Source organism: Marmota monax, unplaced genomic scaffold (assembly GCF_021218885.2).
Source record: "Marmota monax isolate L192 unplaced genomic scaffold, Marmota_monax_Labrador192_F-V1.1 WCK01_AAM20220418_F8-fsc00306, whole genome shotgun sequence".
Lineage (NCBI taxonomy): Eukaryota > Metazoa > Chordata > Mammalia > Rodentia > Sciuridae > Marmota > Marmota monax.
In genome coordinates this window covers 1165743-1180966 of record NW_026694094.1, presented here as the reverse complement: position 1 = coordinate 1180966, position 15224 = coordinate 1165743, and positions in this window count along the sequence as shown.

The window sequence follows — 15224 nt, the reverse complement described above, 5'->3', positions numbered from 1 at the left end:
CTCATGGCTTTGACACATGATGGAGTGAAGTTAACTGACCCATGTGGGATTTGGAATGATAGCTTTCATATAAGGCTTTCAAAATCTCAGGTAATAGAAACTATAAAATTAGACAAAGTTTATGCAAACAGATCTAAATCATTTGACTTAGGAGTAAGAAAACAACATTCATTCTGATTTCTAATCCTCTTCCAGAACAGAAGAATACTTTGCGGAGCTATAGCTAGTATAATGAGAAGCCTTGTAAGTTGAAGATGAGGTAAAACCAGAGCATCTGTCAGTCCTTGCATGCCAGATGGGAGATGCTGCAGACAAACTAATATTTCAACAAAAAGTTGAAGCGAAGTATAGATTTGTGACCAGAATGATTGTATTTGATAACAATGCCATAGCACATGTCCTAGGGTTAGATGTTCAGTTGAAGACTTACTCCGAATATGACAAAGCTCTCAGGTGGCTGAGGGCTATGGCTTGCTAATAAGAATGTACCGTGGGGTCATGTGCAGGCAACTTTAAATGTCAAGAGGTTCAGGAATAAAGGGCTGAATATCCCCTAAGTCAGAGTTTCCAAATCTCAAGATCCTCAGTACAATTGATCTTGATCTCTAGCACCAATGCTGAAGAAAATACTGGCTTTAAAGAGCCCCTTGAATTTCTTGAAGTATAAAATTCCTGTCCAGGTTGAAAGTTCTTTTCCATTGCTGTGCTTCAAATCCAGGGAAGCACAGGAATCAAAGCTAAACATGCTATTGCCCATAAAGTTCAAGCTCCACACTTTGCTGCAGATAACGAGTTGAACATCTGACAATGCTGCTTTGCAGTTACCTCTGGCACATTCCTAGCACACTCTGAGATTTAGAGCAAACAAAACTCTCCATGACATTTTAAGTATCTCTCTGTTGCCATCTTCTATCCTTCACCCTTTTCCTCCTCTACCTGCTCCTCCTCTTCCTCTACTTTCCACCTTCTGACTTGCATATTAAAGTATGTAGTTGATATTTGCTTTTCCTTCCATGTCTACAAAGCCCTTTCCTGTTTTCTTTTTCTCTATTGTGTCTGAATTTAGGCTGATTTTTTTCTTTTTACAGTAAGGCTCCCACCTGCTTTCTGTTGCAGAATGACCTTGGAATCTTGCTGGGGGAGAACAGTTCTCTTGCCTTCTAGCTGATAATTAGTGTCAGATGATGTAAACTGCATGGGTTACAAATAGAGCTAAGAAAGGTGATATGTGCCTTTTGGTTGAAAATGTTCCCATGATGGAATCATTTGACAACTAGAGTGGTGAGCCATACATATATATATATATATATATATATATATATATATATATATATATATATATATATGTATATATGTATATGTATATGTATATATGTATATGTATATGTATATATGTATATGTATATATGTATATGTATATATGTATATGTATATGTGTATATGTATATGTATATGTATATATGTATATGTATATATGTATATGTGTATATGTATATGTATATGTATATATGTATATGTATATATGTATATGTATATATGTATATGTATATATGTATATGTATATATGTATATGTATATGTATATATGTATATGTATATGTATATATGTATATGTATATATGTATATGTATATGTATATATGTATATGTATATATATATGTATATGTATATATATATGCATATATACACACATGCATACGCATATATACATACACATGTACACAAATACTATAAATGTAAATACGTATGTAAATATATAATTTGAAATTGGATATGGATGAAGTACAAGTCTTTACTCTCTCATTTTGGAACCGAGTTTCTTCATACTGCAGTATTCGTTTTGATAACCATGCAGAGACAGATGGCATTTTGTCCCCCTTCCAGAACAGAGGAATAGTTTGCCGAGCTATAGCTAGTATAATGAGAAGCCGTGTAAGTTGAAGATGAGGTAAAACCAGAGCATCTGTCAGTCCTCGTGTGCCAGATTGGAGATGCTGCAGACAAACTAATATTTCAACAAAAAGTTGAAGTGAGTATAGATTTGTGACCAAAATGATTGCATTTGATAACAATGCCATAGCAGATGTCCTAGAGTTCATGCTTGGTTTTTATTACTGCTCTGTGAGTGTTTTTGGAAGCAAGATCTACCGGCACAGCTTGTATGGAGCATGTTCGTTATAAAATTTTATTTTACAGAAAACAATGAGATGGAAAATTTGTAGCTAATTTGGTACTTTCCTACTCTATCATGCTTTTTTACTTATTATTTGGGGAAAGATTCTATTCTTGTTTGATTTATGTTGGCACTTACTAACCTAATGAAAGAACATCATGTTAATTTGAAATAGGGAATGAAAATCCACGTTAATGTTAATTATCTAATCTTCTGTTTTCAGACTGGACCATGGAAAGATGCACCTTCTTATATGTAAAGTATTCCTTTTTGCCTGTTCTGTCTTATGTTTTTTTGTTTCCCAAGAGTAATTTTTTTTTAAAAATGCTCTTCTTTAGTATCCCACATAGAAAAGAAGCAAAACACAGATTTCAGAACATCATTTTATGCACAATTAATATATACAACTTTTGTCAATTTAACTTTTAATTAGTTAATTGTCAAAAAGAAAGAAAATGAAAGAACTGGAACCATGTTTTTTTTCCCCCACAATCATCTTTCTTCTGTAATTAGTAGTTACTTCCTCAAGAAAGCAATTCTTTTAGATCTAGATAATTTAATTTCTTTCCATATTGTAAGAATGTGTTTCTAAGTGTGCATGATGCCTTTTTGGCATATAAAGCAATGTTAATCTAACTATGCAAGAAAGTCACTGGCTCAGAACCCAGTACCCATGATGTGTGTATTACATGAAGGACAATTACTCTGGACTTGAGAGAAATAGGAAAGAGCTATATAACCTGATTGCCTTATAATGGATCCTTATTGTGAAAGGGCAATTATTTTCAAAGGTTGATGAAAGTTAATAAAAGGTTACATGTGGTAGTCAAAACGTTATAGCATTGAGTTTACACATAGGAAGAGAGCCCAATTACATGCAAGAAAATTTCCTATTACAGAAGCTGTTGGGGCCATTTCTCTGGTACATCGTGCAAGTGAGTCACACCCAAGGACAATTATTCCTTTCTCCTGGCTCTTGAGAAATATATGGTTACAATTATGGAGCTCTGCTTTTTGCTTTTCTTGGAGGTCTTGACTTGGATTATTCTATTTCCTAGCAGATTGTTGTGTCAGAGTCTTTGAATTACATTGAAACCAGTTAGCATGGGTTTGGGTTTGACTGCATCGGTTGATGTGCAGTTGCTTTGTAGAGTGCTAAACCACACTCCCAGCAAATCTCAGTTTCAATTGAAAATGTTATGATATAGTAACACACTAGTGTGTTAAAATAGATATGCATGTAATTAAATAAACATGTCTAAACTAAATGAAGATAACTCATTCAATTTTACTCTCATCTACTTAAAGGCAGTCTTGCTTGTGTGTTGTCCTTATATTGCCTGCTTTCTCAATGCTCTTTTTATAAAAAAGAAAAACATATTTTTAAAAATGATTAAATTGCATATTTTAAAACATTGAATATATTATAAATAATTATCAGACAAATATAATTTAATGAATGACATCTGAGATATTTGGCTTCTGGGATTTTAAACTATTTAAAACTTTAAGATATATGTACATTGCAGAAATGTTTGGGGTAATTTTAACTGTCATGCTATGGAGATTTTCTTCCTCCCATTAAATCACATCATTTCCTTCCTTGCAAATCTTCAAAGGCCTAGAGGACAACCATATTTGTATGGAATTCAAAGTCTTTCACATCTGTTCTTCCTCCCTAGTTGCATCCCAATCTGCTTCTTACCATATCCCCTTCTCACACCTCACACATCAATCTCTAAGCCTCAAACCCAAGTTACACCACGGCTTCCTCATGCTGCCATGCCTTGCACATGCTGAATAAAATGTCCTTTGTATTAGTTGCCCTCTGTTCTCACTATTTTGTCCCTACCAGAAATGAAACTCATATTCTAGCACTGAGATTCTTGAAATTACCAAATAGGTGGCAATATAATAACTTGTGTGAGCTGTTTCCAAAGCCTGTACCTTTCAATTTTTCCCATTAATGCTCAAGATCAATAGCAGGCAGAGCACAATATTACTTTTGACCCTTCTCCTCTCACTCTCACCAAATTGATAGAAACTAAGGCTTACCACAGATCAGACGGGATGGCTGTCTTGGTTTCTTCACCTAAATAAAGAGAAACTGGGTGGCAAGGATGTGGGGGGAAAGGTATACTTATACTTTGCTGGTAAGACTGGAAATTGGTGCAACCACTATGAAAAGCAGTATGGAGATTCCTCATAAAACTTGGAATGGAACCACCACTTGACCCAGCTATCCCACTCCTCGGTTTATACCCAAAGGACTTAAAAGTGGCATACTATAGTGATGCAGCCACATCAATGTTTATAGAAGCTCAATTTACAATAGCTAAGCTATGGAACCAACCTAGGTGCCTTTTGACAGATGGATAAAGAAAATGTGGTTTATATACATAATGCAATATTACTCAGACTTAAAGAATGAAATTATAGCTTTTTCCAGTAAATGGATGGAGCTGGAGTAAAATAAGCCAATTCCAAAAAAACCAAAAAAAAAAAACAAAACAAAACAAAGGCCAAATGTTCTCTCTGATATGCAGATATCAACACACAGTAAGGGGGGAGGAGGGAAGAATAGAAGTTCATTTGATTGGACAAAGGAGAATGAAGGGAAGGGATAAGGGATAGGAATAGCAAAGATAGTAGATTGAATTGTACATAACTTTCCTACATTCATATATGAGTTCACAACCAGTGAAACTCCACATGATGTACAACCACAATAATAGAATCCTAATTAGAATAAGTTATATTCCATGTATGTATAACATTCAGAATACACTCTACTGTGATGTATATCTAAAAAGGACAAATGAAAAAAAGAGCAAACTATACTCCATGTTCCTTTTGCTACTACCATACAAGGAAGCATTGGAAAATTGGCAGTGTTCAAAGATTTCAAGATCATTTTGATCTTTTACCTCTCATGCTGAAAGAAAAACATACATTTGATTTCTATGGGTAATCCTTCTTAGAATTTTAAAAAGGGGGAATTCAAGTGATAAAATATTTGTATCTTAATAAATAAAATCATACATTTGTATAAAGCTTTAAAAATATATGCATATGATATTAATGGAGCAGCTACAGTGGCTGACTTTTATAGCTGGAAAAAATTGAGACTCAGAGAAATCAAGCAACATGTTTAATGTCATATAGCAACACTGCTTTAAGGTACGTGAAATGTACATTCCATCTGGCCAGACCCTCAACATTCAGCCCTGACCACTGTGCCCAGGCAGAGGCAGGAAAGAATGGTTATAGACTTAATTTAAACCAAAGTTATTTTTCCAATGCTTTTCATGTTAAAATCAAATAAGCATCATTTTTCTTTTTTCATACTTTAATAGATTATCTTATCCCAATATAGGAAAACCATTTTAATGTTCCATCTTCTCACTGCAAATGTGCAACTAGGGAACTATCATGATTTTCTATGTCCATATGGACATTTGCCATTATCAAAACTCACCTTTAGATTGATTTTGTCATTGTGCCACTTACTGAGTATGGTACGCTAATTTAAAATAAGAAATCTGAGGCTAGTTTTTGGGAGAAGTTGCATTGAAGTTGGGAAAAGAGAAGATTGTACTGAATGTATAGTTGATCAGGGTCAATGTTCAGGCACTGTTTCTTGTTAGATGACTTAGACATAAAGATTACCCAGGAAAACAAGTTCCATCTCATTTTATATAGTGATGACTTAATCCTGTACATAATGCTAAACTTAGACACTACAGTATTGCCTATGCAAAATCAGAGCTTTCTTGTCAAATGAACAAGAAAGAATACATTAAATTTAAGATTGAAATAAATTAATTTAATCATTTTCTGGTCCACATAGACCTGTTCATGCAAAAAAAAAAAAATATGCACGTAGCATAATTTGGTCAACTTTATTCCCCATATCTCCCCCTTTCAGTCCCCTCCTCCCTCTGCCTTGGTCCCTTGCTTCTATTGTACTGATTTCCCTTCTATTTTGTGTTATCTATCCCAGCTTTTTTTGGTACCGGGGATTGAACTCAGGGACACTTGACCACTGAGCCACATCCCCAGCCCTATTTTGTATTTTGTTTAGAGAAAGGTATCTTTCACTGAGTAGCTTAGCACCTCACTTTTGCTGAGGTTGGCTTTGAACTTGTGATCCTCCTGTATCAGCCTCTGGAGTCACTGGGATTACAGGCATGGCCCACTGCGCCCACCTTTCCCCCTTTTAATTCCTTTTTTTCCTCTATGCATATGAGAGAAAACCCTTGACTTTCTGAGTCTGGATTATTTCACTTATCATGATGTTCTCCAGTTTTGTGCATGTATGGATATATCATAATGCATTCCAATTTTAAATATATCAATAATGCATCAATTAAATAAAAAATAGAAGGAACACCTATACAGTAGATGAAGGGGATCATGGTGAGGGTGAAGGGAAGAAAAGTAGGTAGAACTGGGAATTGAAATGGAGAAAACTGTGTTATATGCATGTCCAAATGAATCCCTCTAGTATGCATAACTATAATGCACTAAAAATAAAAAAAATCAATAACTCAATAGTAATAAAAAAAAGTTTACACATCAGTAACTTGGCAGAATCTTATCAGTTTTTCCCTTCAAGTAACTTAACTTGAGAAAGGATAACTTGTTCCTAGGGCCACTGTAATGGGATGGAGGGTTCAACATAAAAGTGGGTGGCAGATCTCATGTTTATAAATGATGATGAGTCATTGTTCTGAGGGATAGTAGTCCTTGTTCTTGATTATGTAGAAAGATGGTGCTATCAGTGAGAAAGCACGGCTGGCATTGCTCCTTGTTACCATACCTTATCAACCCTTTTCTTTTCTTTTGTACCAGGAAATGAACCCAGGGACACTTCACCACTAAACCACATCCCAGCCCTTATTTTATTATTATTATTTTTTTAATTTTTAAGATAGTATCTCACTAAGTTGCTTAGGGTCTCTCTAGGTTGTTGAGGCTGGCTTTGAACTTGTTTTCCTCCTGCCTCAGCCCCCTGAGATGCTAGGATTCCAGGTGTGCAAAACCATGCCCAGCAATCCCTGTTTCTTAATAGTGACTTTTGGAGAGTAGAAGAATTTCTGTTACTTATATCAACATTGCAGGTGAATATTGAGATGACTCATTTGTATTTTGCTGCCTAGGTAGGTTGAATATTTTTCCAAGCCCCAAGTATATTTTTATATACCTTTCTCTATGTTAAATTCTATCTTTAATGATATTTGTGTTAGTGTCTATTTGAAACAAATTAGTCTCTTAGGTTGGGAGAAAATATAACAAAAGTGTTTCTAACAATGATAAAATATATATCACAGATTTGTACTTCAGAATACAATACAAAGTGACCTAAATCTGTACAATTTATGCAATTCATTGAGGAACCATAGAGCATACATTTATTCTACATAATTGGTAGCATGCTGTATATTTAATTCTATAGCTACTTTTATTATTCAGAAAACTAAAATAGAGAAAAATGATTATTGAGGTTGAATATACTTATGTATGCTTGTTGTCATGTCCTTGCTTATTTTATAAAATTCATTTTTCTATTTGTTTTAATATTTTTTAAAAATTTTTGGTTTTTTGGAGGAACTCATATTGGGTGTATGTCCTTTCTTGTGAGTATATATGGCTGAAAGCATTTTTTTTGAACATACTTTTTTTGAAAATGTTTTTCTTTAAACTTTGAGGTATCAGTTTATTATATGTCATTTTAATGTTTTTTTTCAATTTTTTAAATTGTATATGAACAACAATACCTTTATTTTACTTATTTTTTTATGTGGTGCTGAGGATTAAACTCAGTGCCTCATAAGTGTGAGGCAAGCGCTCTGCCACTGAGCCACAATCCCAGCCCTAATTTTTAGTTTTTATATATCCAAATTTTCCAGACTTTAAAATTATGACTTTTGATTCTTGGGACATGTTAATCATTTCTCACCCCAAGATTTTAAGATAAAAAAACTCAGTTAAATTATCCTTTTGTATAATCTTTGTGGAATTGCTTTTTAATAGTGTATTTCTGATCCAACTGATTTGAATTTTGATATAAAGACCTAGATAAAATTTGAACTAGTAATGTAGCTTTTGATTTCATCCCATACACTAACTTTAGTTTTAGTTGGGATTAATTTTTTAATAATGATTTTCTCCAAATTGCTGGATAGTTGACCAAATATTATATATTAAGTAATGTTTTTATCTTTTCCCAAATTTTTTTTAAATATTTTGACATTTTCCATGGTTTTTGACGTTTATTGTTACAGCCAAGTGATTTTTATATCATATACTAAATTACCACATATATTAGTTTCTACTTCTGGTCTGTATTTAATGAAACATCCATATTAGGAAGCTATGTCACTTAGAAGAAAGAGTCTGACACACTTTGAAGAGAACTGATTTTTTTTTTCTGTATGCCTGCTATTTGTTAGGTAGTTTATATACAGCTGTTTCATCTCTAAGCTGTCTGACCTTTAGTTAAGCATTTAACTTCTCTCTTCTTCTTCATTCATGAAATTTGAACTATATATCTTCTCCCTAGGGTTTAGTGTGTGGTAGTCCACATTTTGCATAATATTGCAGTTCTGAAAAATGACCACACAAGCTGAAAATCAAGCAAAGCATTTCCATTGATTAATTGAATATTACTATTGTTCTGTGACCTCTAAAAATGTTGTCAGAATGTCACCATGTTACTGTTGGTTATTAATGTATAGGGGAATATACACTATAATTTAAAGCATTAAGTATTACAAATTAAAAAGTGTTTTATTACTTTGTAATACATGTATCAAGAATAGTTTGAATGGTGTTTGCCTTCTTGTCAATAACTTATGATATGCATCAAACAATTTTTCCATGCATTGGTGAATCATTATGTTCCTTTCCAAGTTTGGATCAGCTTTCAACACTTTATCTTTTGTACTTTCAAAATTATGAAATATGTCCAAGAGCTCTCTTAATGTGAAAGTTTTTGCCAGTTTCACATCCTCTTGGACCTTGTCATTCTGTTCTTATGAATGCTTTCCTCATTTCTGTTGATTATCTCACCTTCACTAAGTTTCTCTGGCTTCATATCTAGGGTCACTTGAATGGTGGTAGTGTCAGCATTTCCATGGTCATGTATTTCTTCTCTAACTCCATTTATATTTGATTCCATCCTCACAAAGTCATCACTTATTGTCTCTTTGCTGCACTTTGTTTCTTTGTTTCATTTATCGCTTTTCATAAAATGTCACTTGGATTTCTCACTGGGAAATAAGGAGGCAATACAACTACCCACTTTGCTGTTTGTACATGAACTCAGTAACAGATGCTCACCTAACTAATCATTGACAGAATTTGAGGGAAGTAATGGAATTGATCACTGGTCATGATGCACACCTATTATTACAGAGTAAAGTTATGGACTGAATAGCCAGCAGTAAAGTTTGTCCTTTATGCAGTTACTTAGTTAATAATGTACTGTGATAACTGAAATTTCAACTGTGCAGTTGGGCTCTAGTGTTCTTTAACTAAATTGTGATAACTGAAATTTGTGCATATTAGAATTGTGCAATGTGAGGCCTGCTTGTAAAGTATAATACCACAGTATTAGATGCATAGTAGGTGCTGATAAAAGTTAGGCTTTCTTTTCTTTTTGCATCAGATGGATCTAAGTTGACATTATACAAACTTCAGTGTTGATTAAAGTAAGTCATTTAACTACTAATCTCCCCTTACTCTCTCCTTTCATCAAGGAGATGATGATCATCTTTGTATGTGCAATTCTTTTAGGATGATTTTGGTTATCTATATTGGTAATTTTTGGTGTGACTGAAACAATCACTGAGCTTCATATCTAACATTTGCAAGCATTATTTATAAGTATGTGAATTTTGAAATTAAATGTTCTCCCTCAAAACATAATGTTCTCGAATCTTACAAGTGTGGTAAATGGAACAAGTGTGTTTGATCAGTGGGAGCAGATGTAGGTAGGTGACCAAGCAGAAAGTTCATTCTAGAAACTATGTTTTAAAACATTACTTATAATGACATTGAACTTGAATTATTTACTAGGAAACAAGATGTTGAATTTTGATTGAACCTTGAAGTGTGACATTCCTTCCATTTGCTTGCACCTGAGCACACATACACCACTGTTGCAATGCCACTTCTCATATGGGTCTTCATTTAGTCTGTGAAATAACTCAGAAATGCCAATTTTAGACATGTCAGTTTTAGGTCATAGTTTATCGTGTACACAAAGGTAGACCACCACTTTGTCATTCTTTAGTAGATGCCAATTGCTGTTAAGTTAAACTTGCTAGAAACAATAGTAGTTCTCTGGCATGATGACTCTCATGGCCATCTGTTAGGGTGGCACTGTGCCCACCCACAGGGTGGTATGCCAGTTTCAACAGGGCACAGGTGCCAGCCAAACATAGGTTTAGAAGGATAGCCTGCAAGAACTCAGCAAGGAGATCCTCCAAGTGGTTAGTGATGCCAAATTAGACCCACATGCTTCATTACAAGGGATCACATCTGTTGATGCTTGTGGGCATTATATTGTCAATTAAGGATTTTTTTTCTGTTCCTTTATTCATTCTGACTCTGGATTGGGAATACTGAAAATCAGGAACAAAACTATTCCTTGGCCAAAAAAATAATCAGTATTTCCCCTGTCATTCTCTGATGTCAACCTTCTGCAATACTAAACTTTATTCTAAATTATGCTAAAATTAAAAGACACATGGCACTAGCTTATGAGGCTCTGTTATTAAAGATAACATTTAGGAAATGAGCAACCAGCTTCATCTCTGACTATCTACAATATTTTAAGAGTATGTCTGCTGCAAACAGAGATGCAATCCTAGTTAAGCATGTGTTCCATGTATTATCTCTTATTTGTTTATTGAGTAATTATTTTCAACCAAGGATGAGACAGACCAGAGTGAGTCATTCATTATCCAGTGTTCTCTCTCAGGTCTGGGCTGAAATGCATGGCTTGACTCCAGAATAGGGTTATTATACCTTTGTGTTTTAAACTACATTACAGGTTAGGTACATGAGGCACGAGGGAAATACAGCTATCTATGCTATATAGAAAGAGTTTCAAACATAGATTTTTGAAATTCAGGAGCAGAGTCCGAACTGGGAGGAGGTTCTTTGTTACCCACTACCTCATTTTCTTTATAGACAACCTGCCTTTTAATTATGAGGTAGCATTTAAAGGTTCACACCAGTCACTTTTGTCTCCTCCAAATGTTTATGCACAGAAAAATTCACGAAAAGTTAGTGATACATTGCCCATCATTTAAAGAATCTAGAGGATATTGGACTGTATTCCTAAACTTTAATGATTATTAAATTGATGTGGCATATTTTGCCTTTTTCACCTATGTTAACACTACCACATTCAGAAATCAGAATTAGGCACTGTTTGTTTTGTATCCCAGTATGTTTCCACATGGTAATGTATTCATCTTAATCATGGGGCAGGTTAGAAGTAAATAAAGCCAGATACATCTCATGGAGACCTAGAAATCATAGCATGGAAATAACATAAAGGGATATGAGTTGATAAAGTGGGGGGAAGAAGACAGTAGTGTGGTGAACACACAGGCTTTGGGGTCACACAGACTTGGATTTGAATCCCAGCTCTACTCTAGTTCTAAATACCAACTATGTGACCTTGAGAAAACCATTGTACATATCCATTTTTCAGTTTCATCACCTGAAAATAAAATATATGTATGTATGTATGTATGTATGTATGTATGTATAAGGTCACTGGTACCTGGTTGGCACTCAAAAATAGTTGTCATTAATATTAGGGTATAGCTATGTTATGGTGTCGATGAACAGAAGGATAACATTCCCCACATGGGCTGCCCAAGTGCCCATTATCCTTTCCCAGCCTCTAATCCCATTGTAATGCCTCTCACTATGTGAAGCTGATCAGCCTCCTCTGTGTAATTAGCCTTTCTCTTCTCTAGTGTTATGGAAGAGTTAACTAATATGTGGCTGAATACTGAAGTATGTATGTATGCATATGCACATAAATTTTTTTATAAAAGGTATGCAGAAAACCACAATGAACACACATGTATCCACCCTAAAGCTTCAGAAGCAAACTTTACCATCATCATGTTCCCTCCATCCCAAAGGTGCAAATACTACTCTGAATTTTCTTTTTGTCTTTTCCATTGCTTTCTGTTATAATTTTTTAATGTGTGAATATTTAAGCAGTATGTTTTGATGTTTTGAGAAGTGTACAAATGGAATCATACTGCCTATTTTTTCCTGCAGGTTCCTTTTTTCAGTCAGTATTATATTTGTGCAACCCATACATGTCAGTGAATGTAGTTACAGTGTATCCATTTTCATCAAAATAGCATGACATTAAATGACTGCAACATTATTTACTTGTTCTTTTTGGATGGCTGATCTTCAGGTTGATTTTCATGGGTCCATTTATTTGAGTAACACTTTTGGCCTTAAAGTTGATCTTACCTGGTATCAGTGAGCAACTGCAGCTTTCTTTGAGGTATCATTGGCTTTTGCTTTTATGTTACTTTCATCTTGTTTGGTACCCTATGTTGAAGATGTGTCTCTTGTAACTAGTACACTGTTGAATTTAAAAAATCATATTAATAAACTTTGTCTTTTAACTAGAGTATTTCATTACATTTTGTGTAATTAATGATGTATTTGGGGATAAATATACAGTTAAATTTTCGGTTAGTCTTGTCTATCCTGTTTAATTTCCTTCTCATTAATTGCTGACTTTCAGAATGATTGCATGTATTTTCATCCTTCCCCCTTCTCTTTCATAAAAATAGATACCTTATAGTTACTATTTTAATGATGATATACATATTTTACTTCTATTATTTTGGTTCATAATATGCATACTTACTTTATTAAAGTCTAATGGTAATGAATAATTTTACCCTTCCACAGGGAATAAAAAAACAATTTAAGATATTTTAATTGTTTGTCCTCAACCCAACTTACATTTCCATTATATTTTTATTTCCTTCTTGTTTTGTAAGCCCACCAGATGTCATCACTACAGTTTTATACAACTAGTGTTCATTGTTTTTGCCCATATATTTACTATTTGTCTTTTTATACTCCTTGCATCTCAGACCTTCCATCTGTGATAACTATCCTTCTGCTTGAAGTGTATCTTTTAGAATTTCTTTTGGTGAGACTCTGTTGGTGGCAAATTCTAGTTTTGATATTAAAAACATCTTTATTTTCCCTTCATTTTTGAAATACTTTTGTTCTGGGTATAGCATTTCTTTTAGCACATTGAAATTTTATTCCACTCTCTGATAGCTTCTATTGTTCATATTTTTCTGACTTGTTTAAAGGTTCTTTTTTTAAAACCTGTGATGTCTCTAGGTATAGATTTCTCTCTTTTTCCCTATTTAGGAAGTGTTATGCTTCTAGAATCCGTGAATTGTGTGTTTTAATTGTTTCTGGAAAATTCTTAGCCATTATTTCTTCAAATATTGCTTCTCCTCTATTTTCTCTAGTTTTTCCCTCTGGGATTCTGATTAAACTTGTGTTAAACCTTCACATACTATATTCTATATCTCTTAACATCTCTTTCGTATTTTCAGTTTCTCTCTAATCCAGTCTAGGTAATTTTTCAGATTGATATTTTAGTTCACCACTCTTTCTTTTTTATTTATTTATTTTTTAAATACATGACAACAGTGGAATGCATTACTATCCTTATTACACATATAGAGCACAATTTTGGTATCTCTTTATATAAAGTATGTTCATGCCAATTATGCATACATTTATGTATTTTTTGCATTACAATTTTTAATACACATATATACCACAATTTTTCATATCTCTGTTTGTATATAAGGTATGTTGAGTGAAGCAGGTGGTATCACTATACCAGACCTTAAAAAATACTTCAGAGCAATAGTAACAAAAACAGCATGGTATTGGCACCAAAACAGGCCAATAGACCAATGGTACAGAATATAGGACACAGAGACTAACCCACAAAATTACAATTATCTTATATTAGACAAAGGTGCCAAAAACATGCACTGGAGAAATGATAGCCTCTTCAACAAATGGTGCTGCGAAAACTAGAAATCCATATGCAACAAAATGAAATTGAATCCCCATCACTCACCATGCACAAAAGTTAACTCAAAATGGATCAAGGACCTAGGAATTAAACCAGAGACTCTGCGTCTAATAGAAGAAAAAGTAGGCCCTAATCTCCATCATGTGGGATTAGGCCCCAACTTCCTTAAGACTCCAATAGCACAAGAATTAAAAACAAGAATCAACAAATGGGATGGATTCAAGCTAAAAAGTTTTTTCTCAGCAAAAGAAACAATCTGTGAGAACAGGGAGCCTACATCCTGGGAACAAATTTTTACCCCTCACACATCAGATAGAGCACTGATCTCTAGGTATATAAAGAACTCAAAAAGCTAAGCACCAAAAAACAAAAACAAAAACAAATAATCCAATCAATAAATATTTTACCACTCTTTCTTTGGCAACATTTAATCTGTTGCTTCAGCCATCCATTAACATTTATTATAAGTGGTTAGATTGTTGATAGTTTTATTTTCTGCCCATTTTTGCTTCTATCTTTTATTTCTCTGAAGATCCATTTTATTGTAGATTCTTCTATTAATAATACCTATATTCTTCTGTCTTCTTTCTTGTTTCCCCTCAGTATTGTTCACAGCTGCATATTTCCTTATGCTGTTAGTGAATGATTACTGTGTGCTTCATTTGACTAAACTTAGTCTATAAGACTCCTATAGGTCTAAGTTGAGGATGCCTTTTTCAGAGATGACTCATGTGCTTTTATTGGTCAAAAGAGGTGCACTTAACTAGAATAACTTCTAGCCTTGTGTTTCCCAACCATGCTGGTTGAATAAATTCAAATCCCATTTTCTTCTAAAGCACATCTCTGGAAACAAATTATTGGTTTGGGGGTATGGTAGGTATTCCTACTGTTAATATTAATTTCTGTCCATCTGCTGCTATAG